The sequence below is a fragment of the Tachyglossus aculeatus genome, chromosome X1 (assembly GCF_015852505.1).
Source record: "Tachyglossus aculeatus isolate mTacAcu1 chromosome X1, mTacAcu1.pri, whole genome shotgun sequence".
Lineage (NCBI taxonomy): Eukaryota > Metazoa > Chordata > Mammalia > Monotremata > Tachyglossidae > Tachyglossus > Tachyglossus aculeatus.
Window position 1 is genome coordinate 28,140,838 of NC_052101.1, and position 13,291 is coordinate 28,154,128.

Consider the following 13,291-nt stretch of genomic DNA (forward strand, 5'->3'; position numbering starts at 1 on the left):
ACACTATATCCACCCAAAACTGCCTATGTGTGGAAAGAGCAATTCTCTGCCAATGTAACTTAATAGCACAGCACTAAATTTTGTGCACTGTTAGCATGGTTTCTGTGCAATTTATGGCATGTGCATTACAGCAAATCCCAAGTAAATTATGAACTCTGTATGCTACAAAGGCACTGTCAAACTCTGATTGATTTGGACAGTTTGTAGTTAATTAAGTTCATTTCCAATTCTGTCTCTTCACCCAATTTCAAAGCGTCCTATATTGAAAGCCTATTTTCAATTAGTAAGAAGGATGAAACAAAAAGAATTAATTATAAAAGTGACAATCCCCATTTAAGTCTTCTAGCAGAGCAATTATTTATCTTAAAAGTTACAAAATTGAAGAGTTGTACTTGTCTAATAATGTATTTCCTTGATATGTATCTGACATATTAATGCTTGTCCAGGCATACTATTGCGTGGCAAAATTGAGAGGCTTAGGTTATCAACGGGCTTTATATGAATGCAATCAGAGATGAATTATACCTAAGATAAAGACTTTCACTTTTAAGAAGGTTCATTCAATAGTAGATATTGAGTACCTACTGGATGCAGTGCACTGTGCCATGAAAGTTGCTAATTGTTGATTGAAATGTGTAAAAGTATGTTGTAATCATTCATTCTTTCACTCAGTTCATCAAAATTGTCTGAAACATCCTTGAATTATACACACTATAGCCAATTTTTAAAAAAATAGAAGCAAAATCTGAAGCAGATGATATAGTTTTAGGCAAATGAATTTGAAATTTGTAATGGGAATTGGAATTAAGAATAAAAGGGTACCTCAAGATGGGTGTAGTTGTAGCAAGAGGGATTTAAGTTAGAAATAAGACCAAAAAATTGAGTTTAAAAAAGGCCAATTAAGGAAATTTATTTGATAACATTGGGCCTTATGCCTCCTTCTCATGTCCCTCTGAATCTACCTGATGAAGAGCAAAGGTTGTCAGTGATGCTGAAACATTGATCTATCGTACTGGATCTCAGAGTCTTGGAAAGCAGAGTATGCCTTTGCTTTTCAATCTTAATGTGTCAAAATTGACTTGTAATTATCATCATCTTTCACTTCCAAAAAAGAAGGAAAGACATAATGAAAGGAAAATCACTGATTTAAACATCTATCAGTGGGATTTTAAAGACTTATGAATCACTGGGGCCAGGTGAGCCATTCAACACAGAACCAATTATCTTTTGATCATTCTAAACTTGTGAAAGAAATTAAACCAAATGGACCGGCAGTGGTAAGAATAGCAGTCAAACAATCAAGATGACTCGATGGCAAGCTCTTGGAAAGAAAGTAACATCCCTCTTGGAACAAGAAATAGCAATGACAAGTAATAATGGGAAACCAGTTGGGTCTTCAAGGCAACCATCAAGACACTTGACTAAGACCTGAAGAAAAAACAACCAAAACTTGTCTGATGAAATTGAGGTTAATATTTTAAAAGCAACTTTTAGCAAAGGAAAAATATATCAACATCACTTTATGGCTACTCATGATCATAGAAAAAGGAACATGAGTGAAGAGTGGCAGAATGTTAATGTTGAAGAATTTCCTCAGCTGATGTGTGATCTTGGGCAAGTCACTTGATTTACCTATGCCTCAATTACCTAATCTGTAAAATGGGGATTAAGACTGTGAGCCTTTCGTGTCTGATTATCTTATATAATAATAATAATAATGGCATTTATTAAGCACTTACTATGTGCAAAGCACTGTTCTAAGCACTGGGGAGGTTACAAGGTGATCAGGTTGTCCCACGGGGGGCTCACAGTCTTAATCCCCATTTTCCAGATGAGGTAACTTCACAGAGAAGTGAAGGGACTTGCCCAAGGTCACACATCTGACAATTGGCAGAGCCGGAATTTGAACTCATGACCTCTGACTCCAAAGCCCGGGCTCTTTCCACTGAGCCACGCTGCTTCCCAGTGCTCAGTACAATGCCTGAAAAACAGTAAGCTCTTAACAAATACCACTTAAAAAAATCTGTCAACAAGCAAGCTGTACTTCCCTATTGTATTTCCACAGCTGATTTATGAAGTCCTACTGAATCAGCCTCCTGGTTTATATGCCTGCCTCCAGTCTCTTTCCTTTCTAGTCCTTATCTGCTGCCTGGATCATTTTGCTAAAATGCCATTCTTGCATTAGTCTCACCACTCCTCAAAAATCTCCAGTGGTTGTTCATTCCTCTTTGTATAAAGGAGAAACTACTGACCAAAAGCTTTAAAGCCCTCAATAAATTCTCTTTCTCCTACTCTTCCATTTTTCAATCCCACTACATCCCAGCTCACACGCTTGGTTTTCTCTAGATAACCTACTCTTTTTGCTGCTTTCTTAACTTTCTCACCAACGACTTCTGCTTGCTTGTGCTGTCTCTGCCTCTTCCTTCATATCTGTCAGATGAGAGCTCTCCCTAACTTCAAATCCCTTCTGAAACCATAGAATAAGATCCTTATGGGCACGGAATCTGTCACCTGCTTGTTTTGCACTTTCAGAGCACTTAGTACAATGCGTTGAACTCAGCGGCTGCTCAATAAATTTACTACTACTGCTATTTCTACATTCCCCCCAGAAGGCTATCCCTGAGTAATCTGTAATCTCTCCAATTTATATCTCTCAAATCTCATGTTTCATTTTACATTATATGAGCACATAAGTAGACGGACTTGGGAGTCCTCTTGTAGACGGACTTGGGAGTCAGAGGTCATGGGTTCTAATCCCGGCTCCACCACTTGTCAATTGTGTGACTTTGGGCAAGTCACTTCACTTCTCTGGGCCTCGGTTCCCTCATCTGTAAAATGAGGATGAAGCCTGTGAGCCCCAAGTGGGACAACCTGATAACCTTGTATCTACCCCAGGGCTTAGAACAGTCCATGACACATAGTAAATGTTCAACAAATACCATCATTACTATTTTTATTATTAAACCTTATACATTGTATTGCTTTCTTTTCCTCAGTTACCTCATTTGTAAAATAGTAAGCACTGAATAAATGCTATAATTATTATTATTATTTTCTCTGATTTATTTTATTGTCTGTCTTGTCTGTTATAATGTAAGCTATCCAAGAACGGGGATCATGTCTATCAATTCTATTCTGTTCTCCCAAATGGCCAGTACTGTGCTCTGTACACAGCAGGTGCTCAAAACATTTAACATACAAAACCTTGCTACACACTGACAGAAGGAAACATGTGGTCTAGGGGGTCCCCTACACTTATTTTTCCAAGATTAGAGTGATCTTCAAGGCTTGAAATTCCTGCATTTTAAGTAGGGTCTGTTGGTTAAAGTTGTAAGAAGAAAATATGAGTACAGGGATAACTCAAGGGAACCCAACCCTACTCATAAAATTGTACACATTTGGAAAGAAGGAGAGTGAGAATATTCTGGCCATATAGCCTTATGATAACACTTCCCCCCTTCAAAGCCATATTAAAGGCTTACGTCCTCCGAGAGGCCTTCCAAGACTAAGCCCCCTTTTCCTCAGCTCCCCCTCCCCTCCGCATTGCTCCGACTCTATCCCTTTGCTCTACCTGCCTCTCCCCACCCCACAGCACTCTACATCTCCCCTGTTCTCTTTCCCCCCCTCCAGGCTTGCATCTCCTCCTGCCTTCAGGACATCTCCACCTGGCTGTCCTCCATCCACCTAAAACTCAGCATCTCCAAGACTAAGCTCCTTATCTTCCCTCCTAAACCCTGCCCTCTCCCTGACTTTCCCATCTCTGTTGACGGCACTACCATCCTTCCCATCTCACAAGCCCGCAACCTTGGTGTCATCCTAAACTCCGCTCTCTCATTCACCTCATATATCCAATCCGTCAGCAAAACCTGCTTGTCTCACCTTCATAACATCATCAAGATCTGCCCTTTCCTCTCCATCCAAACCACTGCCACGTAAGGACAATCACTCATTACATCCCGACTGGATTACTGCATCACCATTCTTTCTGCTCTCCCAACCTCTCATGTCTTCCCACATCAGTCAACATTTTACTCTGCTGGCCAGATTATCTTTCTACAGAAATGTCCTGGGCATGTCACCCCCCTCCTCAAAAATCTCCAGTGGTTGCCTACCAACATCTATATCAAGCAAAAACTCCTCACTATTGGCTTCAGAGCTCTCCATCACCTTGCCCCCTCCTACCTCTCCTCCCCTCCCCTCCTCATCTCACCTTCAACAGCTCAGCCTGCACACTCCCACTTCTCTGGTGCTAACCTTCTCGCTGTGCTTCGTTCTTGCCTGTCCCGCTGTCAACCCCCGGCCCACATCCTACCTCTGGCCTGGAATGCCCTCCCTCCTCAAATCTGCCAAACTAGCAAACTTCCCCCTTTCAAAGCCCTACTAAAAGATCACCTCCTCCAGGCCTTCCCAAACTAAGCCCCTCTTTTCCTCTGCTCCTCCTCCCCATCGCTCCCACTCCCTCCCTCTGATCTACCTCCTCCCCACACCACAACACTTGTGTGTACATATGTACATATTTAGAATTCTATTCATTTTACTAATGATATGTATATATCTATAATTCTATTTATTTATATCGATGCTATTGATGCCTGTTTACTTGTTTTGATGTCTGTCTCCCCCCTTCTAGACTGTGAACGCATTGTGGACAGGGATTGTCTCTGTTGCTGAATTGTACTTTCCAAGTGCTAAATACAGTGCTCTGCACACAGTAAATGCTCAATAAACATAATTGAATGAATGAATGAAAAAGTACTGCTGATAGATTGACTTCATTTGGGGAGCATTCTTTTGGTAATGACATTGAAAGCAAAGACCTATATTCTTATTGTAAAAGTGATTCAATAACTTGATTACAGTGTAAATTCTAATAATTTCCTGAAGAACAAAATTGGTTGGATACCAGATTCTGGATTTGTTGTTATCCTCTTACAGCCGGACTGCATGGAATAGGTTGAAGGAGGCTATACCTTTAGTAGTCAGCCCTCTTGGTAACATGGAAAAGAGGAGGAGGCAAAGCCCCTCCAATTATGGAAAGCCAACCATAAAAAAATTACATACACAAGTAACTGTTCATCTGGATAAGTGTGACTGACAACTCCAATATTTGACTGCTAATACCATTCAGACTATATGCACAGGAAGATTGTCATTTTTATTATTATTATCATTATATTTGTTAAGCTCTTACTATGTGCCAAGAACTGTTCTAAACTGTTGTTTAGATACAAGTTAATCAGATTGGACATAGCCCCTGTCCCACATTGTGGTCACAGCCAGAATGTAGGGAGAACAGGCTGGACTGTTGTATTTGCTCTCTTTATCTCTACTGTGTCTGGAACTGCTTTCAGTACTGCCTCTTGTTATCATAATATTTCCATAACCTTTGCTATTAAATATCCCGGCCTTCCTAATGTCTGCCATTTGCTTTCACTGAATGCTATTTTTAGCATATCCCCTTGGGCATCAAGGAAAAACAGGTGCAGTGAACTCTAGCACAGGTTAAAAACTGTTTTCCCACCTAAATTTGTCCATTAGTTAATCTACCATCTACTTCATGCAGAACACTGAACTGAACGCTTGGAAGAGCGTAACAGAGATAGAAGATACGGTAATAATAATGTTGATATTTGTTAAGCATTCACTATGTGTTAAACACTGCTTTAAGCATTGCATACAAAATAATCAGGACCATCAAAGTCCCTGTTTTTCAAGGCGCTTATAAAGTAGAAAGGGAAATGGGTATTGAATCACCATTTTACAGATGAGAAAGTGGGAGGTACAGCTGGGAATGGCAGACTGGATTTGAATCCATGTCCCCTGCCCCAGGTCCTGGCCTTAGCATCCCACCACACTAGACAAATGAGCAACATACCAGGAACCCCCACAGCTCTCCCTCAGCATGCTCCTGGAGCTAACTCATCAGCAGTGGAGTAGACGCCCCATCTCTCACCCGACCAGCCCACTGATCTAAACCACCAGGGTCCTGCACTATCTTTCCACGGCATCATCCTGACCTGTCCTTAAGCAGGAAAGTGAGAAGAAGCAAGTGTGAGTTTTGATAATGTTGTATAATACTAATGATGAAACAGCATATAGCAAGTGCCCAGTGAATATCATTAACAAATGATATTCTGCCCTTCCTCTGCCCATCCGCCAAGCTAGCTCTCTTCCTCCCTTCAAGGCCCTGCTGAGAGCTCACCTCCTCCAGGAGGCCTTCCCAGACTGAGCCCCTTCCTTCCTCTCCCCCTCATCCCCCTCTCCATCCCCTCCATCTTACCTCCTTCCCTTCCCCACAGCACCTTTATATATGTATATATGTTTGTACATATTTATTCCTCTATTTATTTATTTATTTATTTTATTTGTACATATCTATTCTATTTATTTTATTTTGTTAGTATGTTTGGTTTTGTTCTCTGTCTCCCCCTTTTAGACTGTGAGCCCACTGTTGGGTAGGGACTGTCTCTATGTGTTCCCAACTTGTACTTCCCAAGCGCTTAGTACAGTGCTCTGCACACAGTAAGCACTCAATAAATACGATTGATGATGATGATGATGACCAGCCCGCTGATCTAAACCACCAGGGTCCTGCACTATCTTTCCACGAAAGTGAGAAGAAGCAAGTGTGAGTTTTGATAATGTTGTATAATACTAATGATGAAACAGCATGTAGCAAGTGCCCAGTGAATATCATTAACAGATTGGGATTTTTGAGATTGCAAGCTCTTTCTGAGAAGCAAATGTGCCTACCAACTCTGCTGTATTGTACTCTCCCAAGCACACACTTAGTACAGTGCTCTACACACAGTAAGTACTCAATAAATACCCTTGATCTAGAACCAGTTTTGATCTGTCTGCATAATGTCTACCTCTACCTCCATTTCTGTCCCCTGAGTAACTTTTGGTGTATCTCTTTCTTCCGTCTCAGTGTGTGTCAACCTGGTTATCTATCCTTTATCACAAACCTGGGAGTCAAACGGATCAGGGTTCCAATACTGACTCTGTCACTCGTCTACTGTGTGACCCTGTGCAAGTCATTTAACTTCTCTGGGTCTTAGTTTCCTCAGCTATAAAATAGGGATTAAGACTGTGAGCTCCACTGGGGAGAGGGACTGTGTCCAACCTGATTAGCTTATATCTACCCCAGTGCTTAGTACAGTGCCTGGTACATAATAAGCGCCTAACAAATACCATAAAAACTCTCTCTACATCTGTGTGTCTGTTACACTAACTTGAAACGGGAATTTTAACAAGCACAATTGGGATACCTTTTTCTATAATCTGCTATGGAATAATTATCATTATTAGTAAGACTGAATGGTCCTATCAACATGTTAAGGAATTATTTTAGTGAAAATTTATTGATATGAGAAATTAATCCAGGTGCATCATTCTAATGTTTTAGCTGTCTTGTTTACCCACAAAGTAACTCAGAAAGAATGTTTACAGATTTAGAGACCTGCAGATTAATGTATTTTTAATAACCAACTAGCCATTAGTTGACATAGGCAAACTGTTTTATTGAATTCCCTTTTGAAAAACTCAATGCACAAAATATCAAGTAAGTTAGATTTGTAGAAGAATAGGAATGATTATCTCCGGGAAGGTACTGAAATAATATGGTTGCTGAATTTTCAAAGACAGTGTGGTTAATATCTCACAAAGTTAAAAAGAAACTTTCAGGATGATATATATGATATGTATGAGTGGTTATATATAAGTGGATTAAAAGAGGTACTGTTTCCATTCAAAATCTCTGATGCATATTCCTCCAAGCTCATGATCAGTCACTCCACATTTCTAATTTTTGCTCCCTTGAACATCCAGCTATGCACCAAATAAATTTATCCTCATCATTTATTTTTTGAAAAAAAAATTCTCGCTTGCCAACAGCTGTTTGCTATTCTCATTGCTAGTAAGATTGCCATCCTGACTTGTGATGATACAATGCCAGCTATGATGCCCACTATTACCTCACTGCTTCAGTGCTATAGGATATCTTTGTAAAATTCATTTATAGGATTTTAAGTTGTCATATACTGGCAATTTGTCATTGACATTGACTTCCTGCTCTGGAGCCAGGATTACTGTTTTAATAACTGACTCATTCTTCTTCACCAGCTTTACATTCTCAAGCACTTTCTTCATTTGTCAGCTTCAAGTCCCACATAACATCAAGCTCAAAGATAGGATGGCCAGCAACAATATACCAGAAGTACTCAGTTGACCTGGGGGAAGGCAGTGACTATTGTGTGCCTGTCTGAAAGGCAGGAAGGCAAACACTTTAAAAAGCTAGAGGAAAGATGGCATAGTGTATTTTAAATAGCAGCAGACTGCTGGGAGACGGCTATAGCACACAGACCATCCTGATGTGTGCAACTGGGGAGAATGGTTGCTTTTGTTGAGAGAAGGCTTAGGAAGATAAGGATACCAAGAAATAGATTCAAAAACAATACATGGATTTTAGGTGGAAAACCCATTCAAGTGACAGGGAACTAACTTCCCAATCTTCTGGTAGTGAATTGCTTGTCAGTTCTCTGTACCACTTTACAGGAATGGATGAATTGAAGCCCAGATAAATACAAAGCATGACAAGAATTTTCCCACCAATGATGATAATAATAATGATAATAATTATAATGATGAAAAGCAGTGTGGCCTAGTGGAAAGAACGTGGTTCGGGGAGTCAGAGGACATGAGGGTTTTCTGTTTTGTTTTGTTTTTTTAATGCTGTTTACTATGGGCCAGGCTCTGTACTAACTGCTGGGGTAGGTTCAGGCTAACCAAGTTGGACACAGTTCCTACCCCACAAGATGGCTCACAGTCTTAATCCCCATTTTACAGATGAGGTTACTGAAGTACAAGGAATTTAAATGATTTACCCAAGGTCACACAGCAGACAAGAGGCAGAGCCGATTAGAACCCAGGTCCTTTGAATACCAAGTCCACGCTTCTTCCAATAGATAGTCAGTCAATTGTATTTATTGATTGCTTTCTGTGAACAGAGCACTATACTAAGTGCTTGGAAGAGTACAATAGAACATTAAGCATACACATTCCTGGCCCACAGAGAATTTACAGACATTAATATAGGCCATGCTGGTTCTCTAATCTAATCCCAGCTCCACCACTTGTTTGCTGTGTGTCCTTGGGTAAATCACTTAATTTCTCCGTGCCTCAGTTACATCATCTATACAATGGGGATTAAGACTCTGAGCCCCATGTGGGACTCCACCTCATTCCACTGCACCCCACTCAAACAGTTATCTCCAGTCACTCATTTGTTTTCTTAAAAAGTTTTGTTTCAGCACAAGTATTCTGACCTGAGAGATGGGAGATTTGAAATAAAATATGAAGGCCAACTGTAAGAGTGTGATGCAAGAAGAGCTTTTAGGATCACCATCATTATCATCAGTGGAACTTACTGGGCACTTACCATGTGCAGAGCACTATTCTAAGTGCTCTGAAGAGTACAAAAGAATCGGTAGACTTTTGCTTTCCACAGTGTGCTTACTGTCTAGATGAGGAAGAGGTGTGTTTTTTTGGTTATGAAAGGGGAGGAAGTTGCCTAGCCGTATATTACTGTTTATACACATGCTTCCTTAACAGTGTGTGTATTTACCTCTGAAAAATGTTGCAGGGCAATAATAACAATAATGATGGCATTTGTTAAGTGCTTAGAGAAGCAGCGTGGCTCAGTGGAAAGAGCACAGGCTTTGGAGTCAGAGGTCATGGATTCAAATCCTGGCTCCACCAATTGTCAGCTGTGTGACTTTGGGCAAGTCACTTAACTTCTCTGTGCCTCAGTCACCTCATCTGTAAATTGGGGATTAAGACTGTAAGCCCCTCCTGGGACAACCTTATCACCTTGTAACTCCCAGCGCTTAGAACAATGCTTTGCACATAGTAAGCACTTAATAAATGCCATCATTATTATTATTACTAGTATTTTCCAGGCATGGATAGTTTGATAGAAACTGGCCCACTACTGTGGGGTTGGAGAGGAGAGTAGAGAAAGCTTCTGAGTATGTGGCTGTAATACCAGCCTTTGAATATATTCCCAGGGAATGGGGCTTCCCCCTGGCAAAGACATGCAGAAGAGAGGCATTATTCCATGGCCCCTGATAGTCTAAGACATGGAAAGCCCCAGTTCATATGCCATTTTCTGCCCACTACCCTCAAGTGGATTGAGACCTCCCAGGTTCGGTTCTCCCTGACTAGACTGTTAGCTTATTGAGAACAGAGATCATGCCTACTTACTCTATTATTCTACTGTACTCTCTCAAGTACTTCGCACAGTGTTCTGCACATAATGTCTTCAATAAACACCATTGATTGACTGATCCAGACAATAATAGGAAATGGAGAGGTACTGTATGACTGCGGCATCATCTTCTGTCTGCCCAGCTTCAAAGGTACTGGGTCCATTTGGCTGACACTTCCTTCCTCAATTTTTTTTTTTTGGTATTTGTTAAGCACTGTGATGGACAATAATGTTGGACAAAGTCCCTGTCCCACATGGATCTCACCGTCTTAATGCCCATTTTACAGATTAGGTCAACACCTTATCATGGCAGGAGAGTTTGTGTATGCTGATGAAGCTTAGAGCTATGCCATATAGGGCCACCCATAATAGAAAGGTCTAAGCTGAAGCATCAGACAGAGTCGATTCACCTGTGCTGGACATCAGCAGCATGGGAAAGAGTCAAAGGCAGATGATCAAGTGATCAAATCGTCGATCAAAGACATCGGCCGACTCAAGTTTTTACTGCCTAGAGGAAGGCAGTGGTAAATCACTTCCATATCTTTACCAAGAAAACTCTATCGATACACACATCAGAATGACCTTATGACAGAAGATGGGACATTCTGAAGAATGTGTCTATAGAGTTGCTGTGGGTCAGAAATGGCAACGGCATTTGAAGAAGAAATGAAGCACAGAGAAGTTAAGTGACTTTCCCAAGTTCACATAGCAGACAAGTGGTGGAGCCATAATTGGAACTCAGGTCTTTCCGATTCCCAGGCCCATGCTGTATCCACTAGGCAACTTTTTCTCTTCACTCTTCATCCTCTATTTCTACCTATTCCTTCTTTCTTTCCCTAAACTTTCTCCTCCCCTGCTCCCTCAAATAACCTCCTCCCAATACTCCACTTCCTCAAAAATCCACCTCGAAGTTCACCTGAAGACTCAACATGAAAAGTTGGCATTCTTGCCTGCAGCTTTGTGTAACTATATTGTTAAAATGTTTCCTCTGTCTGACTTATTTTCCAGTTCATAATTTCAGCTCAACAGATGGCAGCTGTTTGGAAAACCTACTATCATCCATCTCCTCATAGGTTCCATCCAGTACAGCTGTGTTGAAATGAATAAAACTACAGTGCTGGAAAGCTGAATTTGTTGTTTGTGGTACTGTCTTATGATACAATGTTGAGTGTAACCTATAAGTATCACTGTAAGAACTGCTCAAGGAGTCAGATATAGAGTCTATGGGGAATCCAGTTTTCACAATTTTAAAGAACGTTGGTTAGCACAACAGCTCTAATGACATTTAGTTAGTCTGGAGTCTAATGAGAAGCAGTGTGGCTCAGTGGAAAGAGCACGGGCTTTGGAGTCAGAAGTTATGAGTTCAAATTACAGCTCCACCAACTGTCCGCTGTGTGACTTTGGGCAAGTCACTTAACTTCTCTGGGCCTCAGTTACCTCATCTGTAAATGGGAATTAAAACTGTGAGCGCCCCGTGGGACAACCTGATCACCTTGTAACCTCCCGAGTGCTTAGAACAGTTGTTTGCACATAGTAAGCGCTTAACAAATACTATTATTATTAATACCATGCTGCTATTACACTCTGACAGTATCCTAAAGGATGTGTTGACTATCTAGATCTGATATACTGTATTCTTATCTGTTCTCAAGACTGAAAGCTCATTCTGGGCAGGGAATGTGTCCACCAACTCTGCTCTAATCTCCCAAATGCCCAGTATAGTGCTTTGACAGTAAGCATTCAATAAGTACCATTGGTGACTAAAAAGATGATGATGGTTGCACTGTTGGTCATTGCACTATGTAGGTAAAACAAAAATCTGTGTCAGTGCTTAGCCATGTTACAAATTTCAATTCATGGCTTTGTGGATGACTTTGAAAGTCCAGTCTGCTACAAGTCCAGGTTGCTTTAGACACATCACGAACCTAAACCAACCGGCTAATTAGGCAAAGTGGTTCATAATAATTTGCATGTCTCGAGTATGCGCTTCTTGAGAGAAGACATCTGAATATAGCAATTCTTGAGTGAACTTAGATGAAGATTGTTGAAGTTGGGAGCATTTTCTAGAAGAAGGAAAGGTTAATTTGTCACTTGTATCTACTTGTTGCATTCTCTAGCCTGGCTGCATAGATGAATTGACCAAATCTACTGAATATTCCCACTTTATTTCATTGGCTACTGCCACTGGATGGAACAGGGAACCCCCAGCTTTTACTTTGGGCTAGTATCTTGCTGGCAAGAGAAAGTAATGAGATACCTCAATAATTGTTGTACTCTGATCACCTACTTTTCATTTTGAAGACAGTGATGGCATCTTAGATGTCCTGGGGAATCTATTCAGTGTACTATATGTGGTGGGGCTTTTTAGTATGCAAGCATGGTATCACCTCTATGCTTGTCGATCAGTTGGTTCTTTTTTGTGGTATTTGTTAAGCACTTACAAATTGTTAAATACTGTTCGAAGTGCTGAATATAAAGGAAAGCAGCCCAGACATGTACACCCCACACACAAACACAAATACCCATGCACTACTGCAGAATAATCTAATGAACTGCATTTATGCCTACGACAGCTGCTGCTTGCTGAAACAACATGCATACACAAAAGAGATGAAAACAAAGTGGTATTATAACAGCCTAAATAAGTTTAAGTATTCATCTCTAAATGGATTTCTGTTTTAGGGCTAAAACACCATTCTTTATCATGTTTCACATAATTACCATATAGGAAAATGAAAGTCTCAAAAGAAATATAATATGAACCTAATATCAAGTGTTCCAATTAAGAGTTGACTGAATATAATCACTTCTGAGATAGTATTCTAATGCATTATTGAACTAACTGAAATAGTATTTCCGTTAGTCACATTAGTAATTACATTTTCTATCTTTAGGAAATATAAGGTTTGTGTAGGTAATGAGCCAATAGTTTAAATATCTTCTGGGTAACCTTTACAGACATTTGTATTTTGCTGATTATGCTTCAGTGGCAGATTATTTTAAGTAGAACTGTTACTGTAAATG